The sequence below is a fragment of the Monomorium pharaonis genome, chromosome 11, assembly GCF_013373865.1.
Source record: "Monomorium pharaonis isolate MP-MQ-018 chromosome 11, ASM1337386v2, whole genome shotgun sequence".
Classification (NCBI taxonomy): domain Eukaryota; kingdom Metazoa; phylum Arthropoda; class Insecta; order Hymenoptera; family Formicidae; genus Monomorium; species Monomorium pharaonis.
Window position 1 is genome coordinate 8,973,633 of NC_050477.1, and position 18,009 is coordinate 8,991,641.

General features: G+C 36.6%; 1 long non-coding RNA gene across 6 annotated transcripts in view; it reads left to right on the top strand.

The window, feature by feature from the left end:
• The window catches only part of LOC105835530, a 286,578-nt gene that overhangs the window by 30,355 nt on the left and 238,214 nt on the right, over positions 1-18,009 (top strand). For 5 of the 6 annotated variants that reach the window (XR_004965065.1, XR_004965064.1, XR_004965063.1 and 2 more), the window contains one exon: positions 9,861-9,948. This is a non-coding gene — a long non-coding RNA (steroid receptor seven-up, isoforms B/C). Of the gene's footprint in view, positions 1-707; positions 767-9,860; positions 9,949-18,009 lie in introns of those variants that run through there. The other variant, XR_004965068.1, reaches the window with a different exon arrangement.

The window sequence follows — 18,009 nt, forward strand, 5'->3', positions numbered from 1 at the left end:
AATAATCTGTGCGACGAGATTGATTATATAAAACTATTTAAGTTATAAAGAATAAGTATAACAGTTAGAAAAAATGTATTTAAAGCAAATAAATAATTAAAATTAATCAAATATTTTGTTCATTATAGTATATATGCTAATGAGTGTTATATTATGTAGATAACTATTTAGAATCAGGTGGAAACAATTTTTCCATAAAATTATTATGCTATATATGTTAATTTCTCTGAACTCGTTTTATCGCAAATCTGATACAGCTTCTGGATAATTGTTTGAATCAGTTTCCTTTAGCATTTAAAAGTCTGGATTTATTTCGTGAAGATGATAAAGTGTAAAAATTCCTAATTTTCGTGCAGTGCGCTCGTGAAATTTGCTTCGTCATTACCGGGTATTAATCCGGCCGATTAACGAGCGACGCGACGTTATTTTAACATTGGGCTTCGTGGTCGGTCGGCCTCGTTGTTGGGAGAGAGCGTGCATTAGTTCGTCTCGTGCAACATTAAATACGGCGCGAGCGTTTTACAGCGGGCGCGTACACGGCCATCTTGGTTATTGATTGCACCCTAGTTACAAGCACACGGACGACGAAGCCGGCTGTCTCGTTCGCTTTGGTTGCTCGTTACTTTCTATGCGACCACGCATTAGCTCTCCGCCAAGTCGACACGCAGCCACCGATATATGCGTGCGTGAAAAAGAGAGAACACTCGTCGCGAAATTACTTATTCTCGGGTGCGAGAGGAGTGCTTTCAAGTGGAACAAAATATAGGTACAAATAATCGACATCCGATTTAAAAACTTTTTGTGACATTTATCAGAAGTATAATTTTTGGTTTATGAATCGCTTTATTTATAATAGAGAAAAAAAAATAAAAGTCAAGTCTTTTTCACGATTTTACTATCTTATTATTGCAAATGAATTTTATATACGAACATATCAAAATATTCGAATAGCATTTATTGTTTATTTTTAATGTTTTTTTTTAGCTGAGCTTTTTCTTATAATCAATAAAACAAGAATAGTATAAAAATATTTTCAATAAGGATGTACTAATGACTTTAAACAGTTTGATTTTTTTACAAACGAGACACTACTTTATATAGGTTTTAGTTCATAATATAAAAAATTATAGAGTGTCTCAGTAATAAATTATTTAATGTAACGGAGCATGTACGTTAAGGTGAATGTCGAAATTTTCTCTATACGTTGGTCAGAACGTATGAAATTTTCTCTGCGTCGGCCGTACAACCCGTTTGGTCGGATCCCCGCGGGCTGCTGAATTAAATATTTAAGCACTTTCCATTAGCGTACCGGTTTATACTTATCAGGGATAAAGTCAAAGGGGTCTTCCGCAAAGTCACGCCTCGAACAGGGAATAAAGGGTAGCTAATGTTCCCAGTCTTTTGTTCGATCTTTCGAATGTGCCAAATTGAGCGATAACACATAAATAGCATTTTTGAAAATATAATTGAACGTCCCGCATTTATTTCATTAAATTTCTAAAACAGGATATGTAGGTATATTTGTAAGTGAGTATTTCATTTCTAATATTATTATAAAAATTAAAGTAAGAATTTTTTGTGACGCTTAAAATATAAATACATTTCGCAAAATCTAGAATATTATCTTGCGACTTGTAACGGTGTTATTAATTCATTATGTGCAGTGATAAAATGTTTTATAGTTTTTCGAATGAAATTGATTAAAGAACGACTTTAATTATATATAAAATGATTTAACTCTTTATTTCATCTATTCTCTATTTTAAAGACGACACAATAATATTTTGTTTTGCAGTGTTTAGTCAATTATCATTATTACTATTATTAAATTATAAATTTAAAGTATACCGGTGCGCACTTATTGTTAATAGAAATTTGGAGAGCTGTAAAAGCAGTTATTTGTATCTTATTGTTTGGATCTTTTTGTACAATCTTTTACGTGAATAACATATACATGCTTCATTATCTATAAAAATTAAATTTTTTTCGTTTGTATCAATAGTTATATCTAACCACATGCATTAGTGATTTCGTATCATAAAATTGCAAAATCTTTGTAGTTACCGTTATTCACGTTCGGAATTATTATATATTCGAAAAAAATACATAATTTTATGACGGATAAGCGGAAAGCTTCGTGTCTAAGCGTTAAGCAAGCGCATAGCTCGCGGTGCTTGATTTAGCTTTGAAAACGATTCGACGTGAGACATCAATAATATGGTACGTCAAAAATTGACCTGTCCATAACCTGGCAAGGAGGTGGAGGAGGAAAGGGAGAGAGGAGGAAGGAGTTCCGCATGATTTAAACCGTTTTCCCCGTTAGACAATTTATCGCGGATTATTCTCTCGTTATTCAATGGACACCTCGCGAGGTTCACGACTGCCACGCAGTCCGTCGGGAGTTGCGTGTAATAGTTTAATTCATATGTAAATGCTATGGCGAATCGTGGCAGGCAAGGTGGCGAGACCTACATGCGAAAAGGACACGCGCGAGAGAGAGAAAGAGAAGGGAGGGGGGAATCGCTCGTGCACTTGTGCGAGTGGCCTCATAAATCTGCAATGGGATACTCCACATAATTAGAATTAGCCTTTCTGCCTCACCGAGCCACCGCCACGTCGCGATAGATCATCCACGTGCATTTTCCACTTTGCGGGGCTCTAAACGGAAGCCTGTCCGTTTGCGTTTTGCGAAGTATATCGCGTATTAATCCGTTAATTAATTACAGCTGTTGGCGAGAAGAATAGCGTGCTACGTTTTCTGAAATGTTTCGATATCCTTTATCACGGTGCGAGAGATATTGCGCTGATTGTGAGAAAGAGACAGCGAGATATATCGTGAAACTGAAACGTTACAGCATGCATTCACGATGGAAATTATTTAGGTATTTAGGTATTTTATTAATGTACGCATGTACTTTATGAAATACATTTATATATGGAAATATATTTGTTACATCTGAGAATTACAAAGACATTTTTTCGATACTCGTGAACATTTTTTAAATATAATCATAAAATCATTTAAAATTTTATTAAACATTCTATTAATCAACTTATAACGAACAGTTCTTAATGTAATAGTTGTGTTATTTCTGATCAATGGGCGATCAGTTTATTTTTTCTGATAGACAATCGTATAGATGTAAAAATCTACAGATGTAACGCGGACTGAATTACTAGGCGAGAACCGGCGATTCGGCGAACATCGATGCCACCCGCGTACGCTTTTAATTGAAACAAATAGAGTGATCAGCGAGTGCTAGCACGACAGAACGACAGAGCGGAGGGGTTGTAGGGCATCGCGAGCGGAGCGAGAGTGGCGATAGAGGGTAGAGCGAGAGCGCGAGGGGTTGCCGGGTACACCCTTTCGTGGGATTATTCGGCCGGGTAATGTATGGCAAACATAAATCACAGAGCGCGGGACTGTCGCTTGAACCTACACGAAACTCTCTGTCGGAGATGATCCACTCGCTGCGCGCCACGAGTTAGACTAATTGGTGGGCAGAACCACCGCTGCGGCGGCTCCAAGGGGGTGGAAGATGGTCGACCCTGTCGTCCGAAGTCGCGAGCGAGAAACAACGGCCGGCGACCAGTCGACACGTGAGAAGAAACCTTGGAGTATTATTCGTACCGAAGGAAACTGATTGCACACGATCTGATAGCTCTCGAGTCAGAAGCGTATTATATATGCGAAATTCGTGCCATGCTTATTCGAGTGTAGTTGAAAGGGGTTAAAAGGTGTGTTATCGAGATAATGGCACTTTAAAGTATGATCAATCTCAGTCACAGGAAACAAACTATACCGGTATATAGAGAGATACCGATATACTCGACTATCAAGATTGCTGAGTCAGAATTACTTAAATGTCTTGCCAGTTTAACGTCAGCGTAACGTCTCTCCTTTCGCTACGGCATAACCACGCAAAGGCTTTTGATGTTGGTTTATCCTTCCCGCGTTCTCACAAAGTGCGTTTCGTTTGTAATCCGCGACAGTGGTCTAGTCATGATAGTCGCGGACGGAACCGTGCGTCGTTACGCTAAGTTCTAATGATGATAGGCGATTGGCAGTGCGCAGGCACGAGCGAGCCGAGGAGAATATTGTTAACAAGAGTATCGGTGAATCGGCAGTACGCCGAGTTCGATGTCATAGGAACCAGTTGTTTTGTATTATCGATGCAGAATCTGAAACCGGAAGTTACGGGTATCGAGTCGCGCTGTGCCGCTGGTTAGGGTTGGGCGAACGGCCGCACTGGCGGCTGCGAGGGTTAGCTGGCAGAGGGTGTGAGAGAGAGAGAGAGAGAGAGAGAGAGAGAGAGAGAGAGAGAGAGAGAGGGGAAGCCCACAGGCACGTACCAACGCAGAGTCGATGTAACGGGTAGACAGTTGTGCCCGCTGGATACACTCTAGCGAACTCGTACGCGCGAACTCCTCTGTAAGCCTTGTAAACGATATCGTTGTAGCAGACATGCACGGGTCTGTTGATACCGATAGATGCGGCATACTCAGCCATGATATAAATTACGTTTCGTCAATGATTTTCAAATTTGTTAGTATGTAAGTAATGGCACAGAAAGATCGATTGGATCATGGCGAACGTAATCATTTTTTCCCCATTGTCTCGATTTTTTGATTGATAACTATGTATAAGAGTTTAGTATCTCTGTTTTGTTTGAATTAGCTGATATATGTAGAAGCGAATCTTATCGATTTCTTAACGAATGTTTTCTTTGCTCTTTTAATATCTTTTTGTATTTTATGTTATTTTATTTGATTTATGTAGTCTATTTTTAATTAAAAAAAAAAAAAACATTTTTATCTTTATTTTAATTCATATAACTTGATAATAAAAGCATCCTGCCAATTTCTTACTAAAATTGCTTTTCATGACTCTAACATATTCTCACGTTGTATAATAGTTACTTACGTGGTATAAACGTACCAAGACAAAAAAGCATCGTCATCGCCGAAATCCGTCTATCGCGAATAACTGAGTAATGAGATGTTTCTAATCAAGGGAAAGCTTAACGTCTACCATCGTTATAACAAATTCTATGGTAGATAAATCCACGTCATCGTTCACTTTGAGCCGAGACGAATTACTAGGCACGAGCTTCGCGGATCAGTCAGCGTGCTGCTGGGAATTGCGACGCGTCATGATGTTTAATCGAACGACGATCGTAATAATCGTTAGCGAAGGGAAAGACCGATGCGATACGAGCGGAGTTCAACGATGACCTCTTCGCGAGAGAAGAAACGAACGCCGGAGAATACGGCTCTTCGACTCTGCCGTCTGGCTGCTTCCTGCTTCTCGTTTTATTATCCTCCACGTTAGACACTTGTCCCATAGTATCGCGGCAAAGCGTAACGCCGTTAGAGTTTCTAAATGGCTTTGTGCTCGACGGAAACAGTCATTTGCGATAAGGGCTTGTCCGCATCTTCGGGAGCGCTGTATTCGAGAGGGAGAAATTTCTGGGAGAAAGAACGCGTGAGGGTGAACCTTGTGAAACATCGAGAAAAGCGACCGCGATCGTTAAAGCGCGACGAAGACAAATAAAGAGTGAAAGAGAGATACAGTAAGAGGGAAAGAAGGGAGTTGGAAAGCCTGGAAAAGACGGCTTGAAAGTGAGAAAAAGATGAAGGAGGAAGCAGGTAAATCTTACGATGCGAAAGAGAACAAGCGACATTACAATCAAAATTACATGTTTTAAAGTGAGCTATAGACATTCGAAGAAACTCATTGCTTTAAGAATTTATTTTGATTAGAAATATTACTGTTTCTTAATTACATAAGTAAATCTGCATATTACTGGGTTGTTTAGAATTTAAATCGCTTACGCTATCTTTAAAATTGATTTACAAACACATTACATTAATATTTTATTAAAATTTATTGTACTTAAAAATTAGTTATCATTGTTTTTAAAATACACAGCTTATATTTATTAATATTTTATGAATTAAAATTAAGATGGGAAAAAATGAAAACAACGCAATATATAATTTATTGTTGATTATTGGTAAGGTGCGTGGGTAACTTTTTATGTATTCCAATAAATTATACGATAATAGGCGAAGTATTATCGACGAAGTTTAAAACCAAAGGAAGTTTGAGACCGATGGTTTTTTTACGTATAAGACATTCAAGTAGATCGGCGACCCCGACGGGATTATTATCCAGTTAGTGTTGGGGCTGGTGGCGCACATGGGTTCTAAAATCGCATAAATAACTCAACGGGGATAAACCTCCCGCGTCGAAGGAGAGACTAAGGATAAGGGGAATGAGGTGGCATCAGTAGAGAGCGATCCAGAAAGAGCGGAAGAGACGTATTAGGGGGTGTACCTCGTTACTCAGGGTTAAAAGATACGATTTTAGTAGGTAGTGATTTGTCGAGCCGAACGTATGAAAAATTGCAAATTTTATGAAATATATTGATAATGGAACAGTCGATAAAACAATTTGATTCCATCTCAAGATTTGAATGTGTATCAATGATATATTTTCCACTGTAGTAAAACATATTTTAGTACAAAGAAATAAGATTTATTTAGCACGATTTATTTAAGCATACTTCCGATGTTGCACTTGTAACTTCATATTAAGTCTTTTATTCTCCATTTCTTTCTTTCTTATTGATATTTGAAATTACAGACCAAGTTCGCACATGCTACGTGAATATTTTTTATATTAATCTTTTTAAAATCTACACTTATCCTCGCTTTATTAAAATTTTAAACCATCCAATAAATACTTAAACGCAACTAGAGAAAATGACACATTGATAGAAGTTTAGCATCTTCTTTTAAAATTTTCATGTATGTGAATACCAGTTTAATTTTTTTTAGTAATCTCTTCAAGATTTCCATAAAATATTGGAAATCCGCGCTAGAAGAGAATATCATTAACTTAATGGCGTGTAAAATCGATACACGGGAATGCGATTTTACGCATTCGGCGCTAAAACGACGTGGACATCCGACGTCCGCCCTTGGCGCAAGGGGCAACGAGAGCCGAGTTAAGGCGCTAGGGAGCAATTCCCTTAAATGCCCTGTCGTCCGCAAAAAGCCACTTCGTCTAAAAAACACCTCGGTCCGTGTGCGTGGGCGTATATGTGCTCGTCGACACCCGCCACTCAGTCTATTGCGTTTCGCGTTCTCTTTCTCTTCGACCTCGGGATTATATTAGTGTTTATGGTGCCGATAAAAGTGCACTATCGACCTTTTCCGTTTTCTTCTTGCTCCTCTGTTTCACGCCGGTCTTTCCTGTCTTTGTCTTGTATGTGCAACGCCTGGATTTGACGTTCGGTATTCTCGACCGTTTTCTGATTTCTTACTCCGTTTTTTAATATTTATTTCTGATTATTTAATTTTTAGATTAGATACACTAGAGATTAGAGAATAAACCAAAATGATTAGAATGAATGAAATTAGAGCTTTTCATGATGGCTATAAGCAGAATCAATATCAGAAATTTGTGTCAATTTTAATCAAGTTTCAAAGAATAAGAAATAAAATTAGATTGCGATATCCAAGCATAAAAATATCAGGAATCTTCATATCTCGACAAATGTCTTAAAAATGGCAACGCAGTTTTGCCGGAAATAACTGTGCTTTCGATTACTATTTAGGCGTATTCGGCGAGGAGAAAAATTTTCCGGCTCATCGCCGCGCCGTCCCGAAAAGGGATAGGAGAGAATAACGTTCTTTCGACGAAGAGATCCTAAGGATAAGCGCACTGTCGTCGTTGTCGTCGTCGTCGTTGTCATCGTCGCGGCGGACATCAGTATATATATATATATATATATATATTTGCGGGCGCTTTTTCTGCGGTTATAAAATCCGATTGGATCGCGCGGTAAATTGAACGCTGCCGCACGATATTTCCAATATTTGAAGCCACGACGGAAATCGCAGTCGCTCCAGGAAATGAAACGTGTGTCTAATTTCCAACGCCTGTTGGCGCCGTTTCTCGTGTCGCGTTCCCTCACGTTCTTCTCACGTCCTGCCAGAAGTGACATGGGCACTGCCGAAAGGACGATTTTTATTTTTAGGTCGCACGTCCGAAGGAAAACGCGGACACGCACGATTCGCAGAGCCGGTTCTCCTATCTAAGTTTTTTTTATCGTTTATCAGCTGATTGGATTCGTCATTGCTTGAGATAACTGCACAAAGGAAAACATTGTGTGTATAATTTTTTTTCAACACTGAGATCCGCTGCCGATCTTTTGCTTAATCAAAAACAGAGTTTAATGATATTTTTAATTACCGGAAAGGATTATAAAGATAAAGATAATCGATAAAGATAATAATATTATTATAATTGATGTCATTATGCGAACATTAAAAAAATGTTGCATTAGTCCGTTGTTTATTTTTTTAGAAATCAAGACACTAATAAATGTCGCTAATTCACAGTGCAAAAAATACCGTTGCACTTTTTTTAGTCTGTATTTATACACTAAGACGCGATTTTATTTCGCGATCAATCGTAAGTAGTTGAATAATCATGCGCACTCTTTCAATTTTTCGATCATGTGCCAGTGCAGGATGGAGAAATTGGAAAAGCTCGTTCTATGAAATACATATATTCATGTGTATAATATATACACGGTGGTTGCTTTCGAGAAATGAAACGCATGAATGGCGAGTTGTGCTCTCCGTCTCTCCTTTTCTCTCTCTCTCTCGCACCGCCCTCACGACATCATCCCCAGCTTGCATTTACCAGCGCAATCCGTTGCCGCGCGTTTCTCCTGTTCCACTCCTCGATCACCCCTGCATCCTGCACCCTTTGCCGCATTCGCCACCTTTTCTCATCCCTTGACGGGGAGAGGCGGAGGCGGAGGGTTGCGCGCTCCTCGCGTTAGGCATGCGAAATGAAAGTACGGCTGCGATTCGCGATATCGCGCGCGTGCGTGTATCGAAAAAATATGAATAAGCTTTCCAATTTCCGACATTCCGTGACATTTTTCTATTAGGGCGGCTCTGAATAGGGCGCGTCGCAGACCGTACAGCGAAATGCCATCTGATATATGCTGATGTGTTTGTGCGTGCGTGCAGGCATGCGAAAGGATACATATAATACATATAATACAGATAATTCATGTATAAAGCGCAAAAGGCGACGTGACTCAGCAGTTGAATGTGACTAGCTGATGATTTTGAAATACTAATCGCGTCACATCTCTCCTTAATTTAATTAACGGAAATGCTAAATAAAGATTGCTTTTTGTATTTTTGTTTACGTCAAAGACTGTCATCAAACATCGATAACTCGCGATATCGATCAGCTTTATAGACACAGCAGCATTCGAGTCTGCGAATATTTTTGTTAGTTCTAGTCTCTTTTATCCCGCAGTGTAATCTGCAAATCCGATGTAAATTTGTGATCTACGTCAATACGGCGAATTCGAAAAGTAATCCGCGCAGGATGTCATTACGGTGGCTCTCGCTGTGAAAGCCAACGAAAAGAGTACGGTATCAACGAAATGTCGGTTGAAACGAATCCACGATACGTTCGTGTAAATACGTCGCACTGTTCGCATCTTCGAAGATTAAACGTCTGCAGCGACGCGAGAGAGAGACCGTGTTACATCAAAGTCGAAGATTCTCTCGTTTCTATTCGTTGCATTTGGAGTGTACGGTGTGCTTGCCAACGTCTAAAACGAAATTTCTCGGTATTGCAGCGCGTTTTTTTGTCGGATCTCATCCGACTCTGTTTTTGATCATTTGAAAGTAATATGACCCTTTGTAGAGAGACTACATTCATATTTGCTAATGAAATGTTATGTATTTTTATACATATCAGTCAAAGTTATATTTTTTTTTATGCTTATATCTAATACAATTTATTGTATATGTTACAGAAAGAGGATACGTGCACGAAGCTGCTTCTCTTCGATTGCACATCTCTGACGGAGCAACAAAGTTCCAGATGCAATAACGACTAAGAGGGTAAGTTAGATGTGTGTTAAGTTTATTAAGATGTTAGACATGATTCTCATGATATTGCGCGATATCTCGAGCGGAGTAATTAAGATGTGGGAAATCATTTGTTACATAAAAAGAACGCGTTTACTGAAGTACCTGAAAATTTAGTTGAATGCAAATAATTATTAATGTTAAATCATCAAAATAATCACATAAGACGCTTAAACTGACTATAATGTTAAAACATTTTGCATCATTATTCATTATGCTTAGATCTTATCTTTATAATTATTTTGATTTATTAAAATTATTTTTAGATCTGTATGTAACGAAATTTTTACTTCAGCAAAATCGTTTTAATGTAAATACACGTTATATTAATACTTTTATTATAATTTTTATCATTTTTAAACATTATTTATACATATTAAAAATATTATATTTAAATTATAATATAATTTAACACAAGAGTTACACAAAGTTGTTACATATTTTATACATGTGAATAATTTAAGGAGAGAAATGTCTTTTTTTACACTTCTTCGGGTGAAATTTGATTCAGTTACAGTAGCCTCCGTTATCGCGATATTATAATAGTCTGAGGGTTAATGCTGAATATATCACTCCAGAAAAATGATCGATGCCGCTTACTCGCGCCCGCGATGGATATGGATCCATTTGGCGCGTAATCCGCAGCCGGGGATGAGAAATCGAAGTCGAATACTGCGTACGACGGAACCGAGGGAGCCGCGATCCATCAAGGGGACGTAAGGGGTCTGGGGTGATGTATCCGAGGCCAGGTTGACCTCTGCGCCGGACACTATAAAACCGCCCTTAAACATTGCCGACCTAAAACGGCGCCGGCCGGACCGGTCGCCGAATTACTCGAGTCCGAGCCCGAAAGAGCGTATTCGATCGAAAGCGTTTACTTCAACGTCAGTCCTGGCCCTTCGCGATAGAGTGGGCCAGCGATTCGCAATTTTTTTTCCTCGCGCGATGACGTTCGCACACGAGAAGAGTTTTTGAACCGCGAAACATTTAGATTCTGACATTCTAAAAAATTGAATTTTTTCTTGCTGTTGATCTTGGCGGTATTTTATGCTTTAAATTTGACATTTCGGAATATCTTGGATTTTATTCAGATTTTCTTAGACTCTAAAGAATTTTGAAATTTATAGATGTTTAATTATTACTTTTATGTGGGGAGATTTACTTTTGTAAAGGCTCTCTCTCTCTCTCTTTCTCTCTCTCTCTCTCTCTCTCTCTCTCTCTCTCTCTTTATTGCATAATTAAATCTTTAATATCCTAAATCAAAGTTATCAAAAATAACTAATTTATTTCATGATTATTTTAATTAATTTATATACTAACATACAATATCTCGTAAATGTCAAGCCACGACGTAAACGATAATGTTAACGACGCGCAGTAAGTCGGATAAAAAGCCATCTCCGCGGAGAAGCGAGGAAGAGCAGAAGAGAGGAAAACGTCTGGAGACGCGAGTTTCCTCTCTCAGGTTCCGAGTCCGTAACTTCTTACTTTGGAATTCCGTCGATACATCACGCTTCTGGAACCTCACTCGCTCCGCCCTCGCCACCTCCACGCTCCGCCTCGAAACGCCGTTAAGACTTTACTTCTCTCTTCCCTCTGCCTCGTCTTCTCTCCTGTCCTCCCGGGAGGTCCTCTCTTCTGCTATGTCCTCCTGCGCCAGGAACCACGGTATTTTCCCGCAGAATCCCACAATGCCATGATATATCTCGGTACACTCGGGTACAACGTTACAGAAAAAGAGACTTCTAAGTTTACAGATTACTGGAGCCGAGTTAGTCAAAGTAGCGAATAAAAGATAATTGAATTTATCTCTGATATATTGAATATCCTTGACATAAAATCTATCAACTCTAAAGCGAAGGTCATCGATCTGTCACAAGATCCTTACGAGATATTAAATGTTAGCAGATATTGATCTACTATATTGTGCACTATGAACATTAAGAATTAGAAAGCATTGATCTACTAATATATATTATACAATACGATAATTACATTCGTCATTAATCCTCATCGATCATATCAGAAATTCTGTTTCGTCGCGGTATTTTTATGTATTCTATGAATACAGAATAGTCTAATTTTATGTCTACTTTTTTCCTCGATTATTTAATTCTCATCATTCTCTCAAGTGACGTATATTTGTAATTTTTCAACTCCGCTTGATATCGTGTTTCCTTCAAAAAGGGAAATACTTTCTTTTACGATTTATTACTTTGCCGCCTTCAAAATCAATAAGGTATCCTGCGAGTTATATATTGCGATCCGCTACCGATACCGTTAGTAAATATTTTTGCGAGTAAACTCGTGTATGTGCTGCGGGTCGCGAAGGAGGCATAAGCGGAAGTCGAAGGTGCAGTAGAGAATGCAATCCGGTGCTACACCGTGAAGCAACGGGCTGTAAAGGCGCCATGGCGTCGCGAAGAGCGGCGTGAAATATTTACCTATATTGCGGCAGAAGCAACACGTTTGTTATTCGACTTGGGAAACAATTTCTGGCCGCCCTTGTTTGCTTATCGATTCATGAGAGAAGGAAAAGACGTGAAGTTTTTCCTTGAAGAATTTCTAATGTGCAAATCCTTATCTAATCTTTCGTTTTGCCATCTTAGAAATATTCTAAAGTTGTTTTTCTTTCTCTTTTAATTGTCTCTCGTTACTTGTTTTTTTATTTTATCTTTTGTTTTTGTATTATTTGATCATCTAGTTTTGTTGTACTTCGAGATTTCTTTTGAATTATTGAGTAAAACGAAAAATAAGACAATTGATGTGTGAAATGATTCTTGAATCACAAATATGAGAAATAATGTGGTTTTTATGAAATAGTTAAGGTTTAAAACGATTTAGTAATAAAAAAAATATAATTTATTCTAGATGTATAAATATTGATCGATAACTTGAAAATGCTGCTGCCACCATATAAAAGTGAATTTTAACTCTTATTAGAGTGGAAATTATTCGAAAAATTGTAGTGGCAGTATTTTTATTCTAAGAAATTTAGAGAATAAAATAAATTAAAATAGTGATCTTATAAGTAATAATATAATATATTAACAGATAAGTTAGCATGAGAAAACGTAGAGAAAATTTAAAAGTTACTTTTTTATTTTGTTGCTTCGAACATATTTCTTCATTTTTCTATTATGAATTTGGATAAATATAAATAATTGTATAAAAATAAATAATTATTTTTGGTAATTATAATAAAGGAAAGTAATCGAATTTATTTCTTGCTAAAACTAAAACACTGTCAGTTTGCAATCACATTCTCAGAAATATATGTATAAAGTAATCCGTGTTTAAAAGACTTGTATGTTTAAGTATACAATCGAAAAGTTACTTGTTCGTAGCAGCTTTAAACATATTTTCCTCATTTTCTTAAGGAAAGTATTGAACATTTGCGTGTAATAGACTTTGTATAAATTAACAACTTGCCTGAGGCAACCTCTTGGTGTTAAAGATCAAAATCTTCATATATCCTATCTTTAAGTTTTACTGACATCACTACAACTGTGTAACCTCGCATTGAATTTTCATACAGGAGCATTTACGTCTCACGCGATTCCAACTTTTGGAGAAAGCGTGACTTTTCTCTCTCTCTCTCTCTCTCCCTGCCATTAGTATCGTGTTCCGAGATACGCCGCCCTTGTGTTTTCCGAGCATGGTTCTCCAAACCTCGCCACCAAACAGTCGAGTTCTCGGCGCGGAAAACTTTAGCTGGCAGGAAAGAGCGAGCTTGCGCGAGCTTTCTTGCGTTGGTCGTGTTCTTAGACAATGCGACCAACTTCTGTAATTAAAGTTATGCTCTCGCGTCGAGTCTAAGTTACGCCAAGTTAGACGACAACGACGAGAACGACGACGAGAACGACGACGACGACGACTACGACGATGGTAGACGTTATGGGTCGTCTTCTTTGAGGGGAGACCGTGTTTCACATAGATACTCAACTATCGCGATAGTTGAGCGGAACAATTCTTGCTAGTAAGAGAAAAATTTTTCGTCACGATATGCCCGTACAAAAGATGAATTTTATGCGTTATAGAGTCATCCTATAGATTCAAATTTGTATTCTTGATTGCATGATAAATTTTTGTTGAACTCAATTTAGTTTTTTAAACAGACTAATAAAAAAAAATAATAGTAAACTAACGTAATAATAATTGCGCGCTGCGCGTTCACCTGGCGCGAGCCACTGTCGTGTCTCTTGATTACAATTAGTAATTATTTTGTACAGCTTTAGACTTTTTTTATTGTGAGAATGTAAAAAAATATTGTTACAATATAAGGCAAGTAAATGTTCTTTTCGCGTACAAAAGTCTCAATTTCATTGATTATTTTTCTTAAGAGCTAAATTAAATATAGTTTCGCGATAAGGCAGTTATTCTTGTGCTCACCCCGTATAAGCAGCTAATTGCGTATCGTAGCTTGCACTACCGTAGGAATGAGCGGAACGGAATGCAACGGAACATAAAGAAACCGAGCGTGTCTCACTCACTGGTTGATATCAGCACGCGACCAGTAAAAACAGGCCGGGAACGTTCTCAGTAGGCTTAATTATCTTGTTAGTGGACCCGCTGTGCCGCTGTGTCAAACATGCCTGACTACGTCGTCGTTCTCCGCACCTCGGGTGTCTTTTTGCGCTCGTTGCCGCCTTCATTCGGGAGAATCGTCGCGTATTTTTCGACCTCGCTCATCACGTCACGTCACATCGTAAGCTGCCATAGAAATTAGTGACAAAGCCATTAGGTGTAACTTGTTACGACATCCGGAAATTTGTGAAAGACGTCATCAATTGTGTAACTCTTAATGAAGAAATTCCAAACATACATATTACGAGTAGCGAATCTATATCTTAATCGAGAAGTTTATACATTCGGTTTTAGGAGAATTTTAATTTGAATTAAATCAATGAAGTCTTTAAGATTAAATATTTAAAATACTTTTGCGAAAATAGTTGTAGTTAAAATAAATATCAGAGTCTTATTCTGTGAGAAATTTGTATATTTTATATCTAAGTGTATATCTTATTCTATAACATAAATTTATTCTATTAATTGATTATTGTGTCATTTAAACAAAAGAAATTTATAATATTAATTGTTTTTCAATAAGTAATACCAAATTTTATATTTTTAAATATTTTATTGGGTTTAGTTCTGTTTATTCTTACAATTTACATAAACTATCTTGTACTATATATTAAATATAATTAACACCAATAAAAAAATTGTGTTTAGAAAGTTATGTAATTCTATTATATCAACGAAAAGACACATGTGTGTAACATATTTTTTAGCTTTGCAAATAAATAAGAGCAGTTAATACAAGACTCTTCCGCTTTGACAAACCGAATCGATTTCTTGGACCTTATTTCGTGTATCGCTCATTATCATATGAGAGTAATGGGTTGCTAGCGGACATTGCGTGATTAAACAGTTACTCAATTTAGGATTAAATTGGCAGACAAAGGCCTTAAGTCGACTGCTTACTAACATGCAAACGGACCTAACCAATTATAGACCACCCAAACTGTTGTTTCTCGAGAAGGTTTCGCGTTGATAAGTTTAGTAACGATGTCCCATCGTTCTCCTTGATTATTACTCAGGTACAGCCTTTGTTTTTATTAAAAATTTATTATTAGTTATTATTATTAGTTATATTTAAAAATTATTTGAATTTAATTTATAATTTTTGAAGATAATGAAACTTTTATTTGGAAGTAATTTTAATATATAGTATATAAAATTACGTTAAAATATGAAAGCAATGATTATATAACTAAGTGATTCATATAAATTATTGTATCCCAAAATTTTCTATTTTACTGAAATAAAATTAGAAATGGTTTTTTATTTTGGAAAATCACCAATATAAGATTGACATTGTTACACGAAACTATTTGACCAACTCTATTTTAAAATTTACACACAAAAAAAATATTTATTTTACTGTTAAGAAAAGCGATTACTCAATTTACTTTTTTCCTTCTAATAAGTAACGGTTATCTTCAATAAAGAATGTTTCTTAATAATAGGTATATATTTTTTTAAATATATATTTAACACAAATTTTAGAAAACTTGTTATTATATACTTGAAAAAAGAATTTATATTTTCTCAAAATTATAAGATTATATATTATAAGATTAAATTCAAGTAAATGATGAGCGTATTTTAAGATTATTCATCACATAGGTATTCTTTGCAAAGATAACCGTTATTTAAAAGAAGAAAACTAAAAATGAGAAATCGCTTTTCTTAGTGTGAGAATAAATTTTTCTGTGTATAAAGAATAGGAAGGAAAGTAATAATTATGAGATTATTCACATCAGTTATATAACCATTTACATACGTTACGTGTACGCGTGGGCTCAAACTGTTGTTAATTGGAAATAACATTGGGTGTAACTGGGCTTGATCGTAAAGCAGCGTATCTCGCGTTTATCGCGCTTATCCATCGCGTTTATCGCGCTTGCTCTAAAGACGAACGAGTATTCAATTGGAACGAAGACGTTCTGTCGGCCGCACGCTTAGGCTTCTACGGCACCCTTTGACCCGTAAAAATCCGACACTTTCGACGACAATCCCGCATGCGCGCGGCACTCGAGAATTGGTCCTGAGGCATCATCGTGACAAAGGTTTGTCGACCTCGTGAGAATAGTTTCGTTCCAGTTAAATGAAAGCTAGGCACCCGTATGACTGTACCGCCGTCCGCCGCCGTGTGTCATCAGAAATTGTTTCTACCACACTTTCCTACCAGCATACCTTCGCGCGCCACGCATCACCGTATAACGTTTCTCAATTTGGTATCGGGTATCTCTTATTGACGACTTCTTGAGTCGCAGTTCAAGATAAAAACACGGATCGTTTAGAGAGTTACATTATAGCTATTAATGGTTCTGTCACAGTTTCTTTAATTATAAGAGTACATATTTTTTATACATACGAAAAGAAAACATCTTAAAAATAATTAGTTATATTAATCGTTATGTATTACATTTACGTTTATTACTAGTCAGCCATTTCAATGTTTTTGTGAAAAAATGTATAATTTTCTTTTTAATCTTTTATTATTATAACGTCAATAGTGAAATTTGCGAATGAAACTATAAATGTCCTCGACAAATGTTGTATTTGATGCACGAAAAGTAGCGAAATGTATCAGCGAGTAACTTGTTATCGATTAGCTGTCGCTTTATTTGGGCGAAGTAAAAGAAGAGCGAGCCCTTGGGATCTAACAGAGTCGCTGTGTGATTCGAACTGAAGGATACACGAGAACGCTCCTAATCTTGATGCGCGAGCTTTTATTTCCCGAAATCTTTCGAGAATACTTCTTCGTTGTCACTATTTTCTGCAATTTAACTTTGAGAAATATTAGAAATATTAGATTAGTTGATGTGAAAAGTCGATAACAAATAGATCTTATTTTTTAATATACAATACATGTTATTAATGCAGAATGTTTCTAAAAGTCTGTCAAAAAATTTATAGGAAATGAATTTAAGTACGAAAAATTTTTTTTTATATTTTGTAGAGAAATACTCTCCTCATATTAACTTTTTATGTAGTTAAAGTACAAATTTTTAAAATATATTTCTTTTTTTTGATCATAATTATTACGTACAATAAACTCGATATCTTAATCATATAAAGTTTACTACCAAAATATTATTTTTGTTAATAAAATATTCTAATTTTAATCAAGAGCAAGTTTATTACGAAGACTTAACATAGCTTGTAGATGAAGCTGATATCTGTATTAATCATATTTCTTTTTTGAGTTATTTTTCGTATTGCGTATCTTTTTTTTTAATAGTGTTCCCAATCGATTCACGGTGCCTAATAATAATAATAATAATAATAATAATAAGCGTCTTCATTACCTGAGTAAGCAGTTAACCATAAAGATGACCGATCAACGTACAATGTAGCACCTGCGCGATATTCGCTGCTTCAACACTCTATAATTAGGTTCGGGCGATCACAAAATTCATGTAAATACTATATTATACTATAAGTTATAATCTTCCGGTAAAA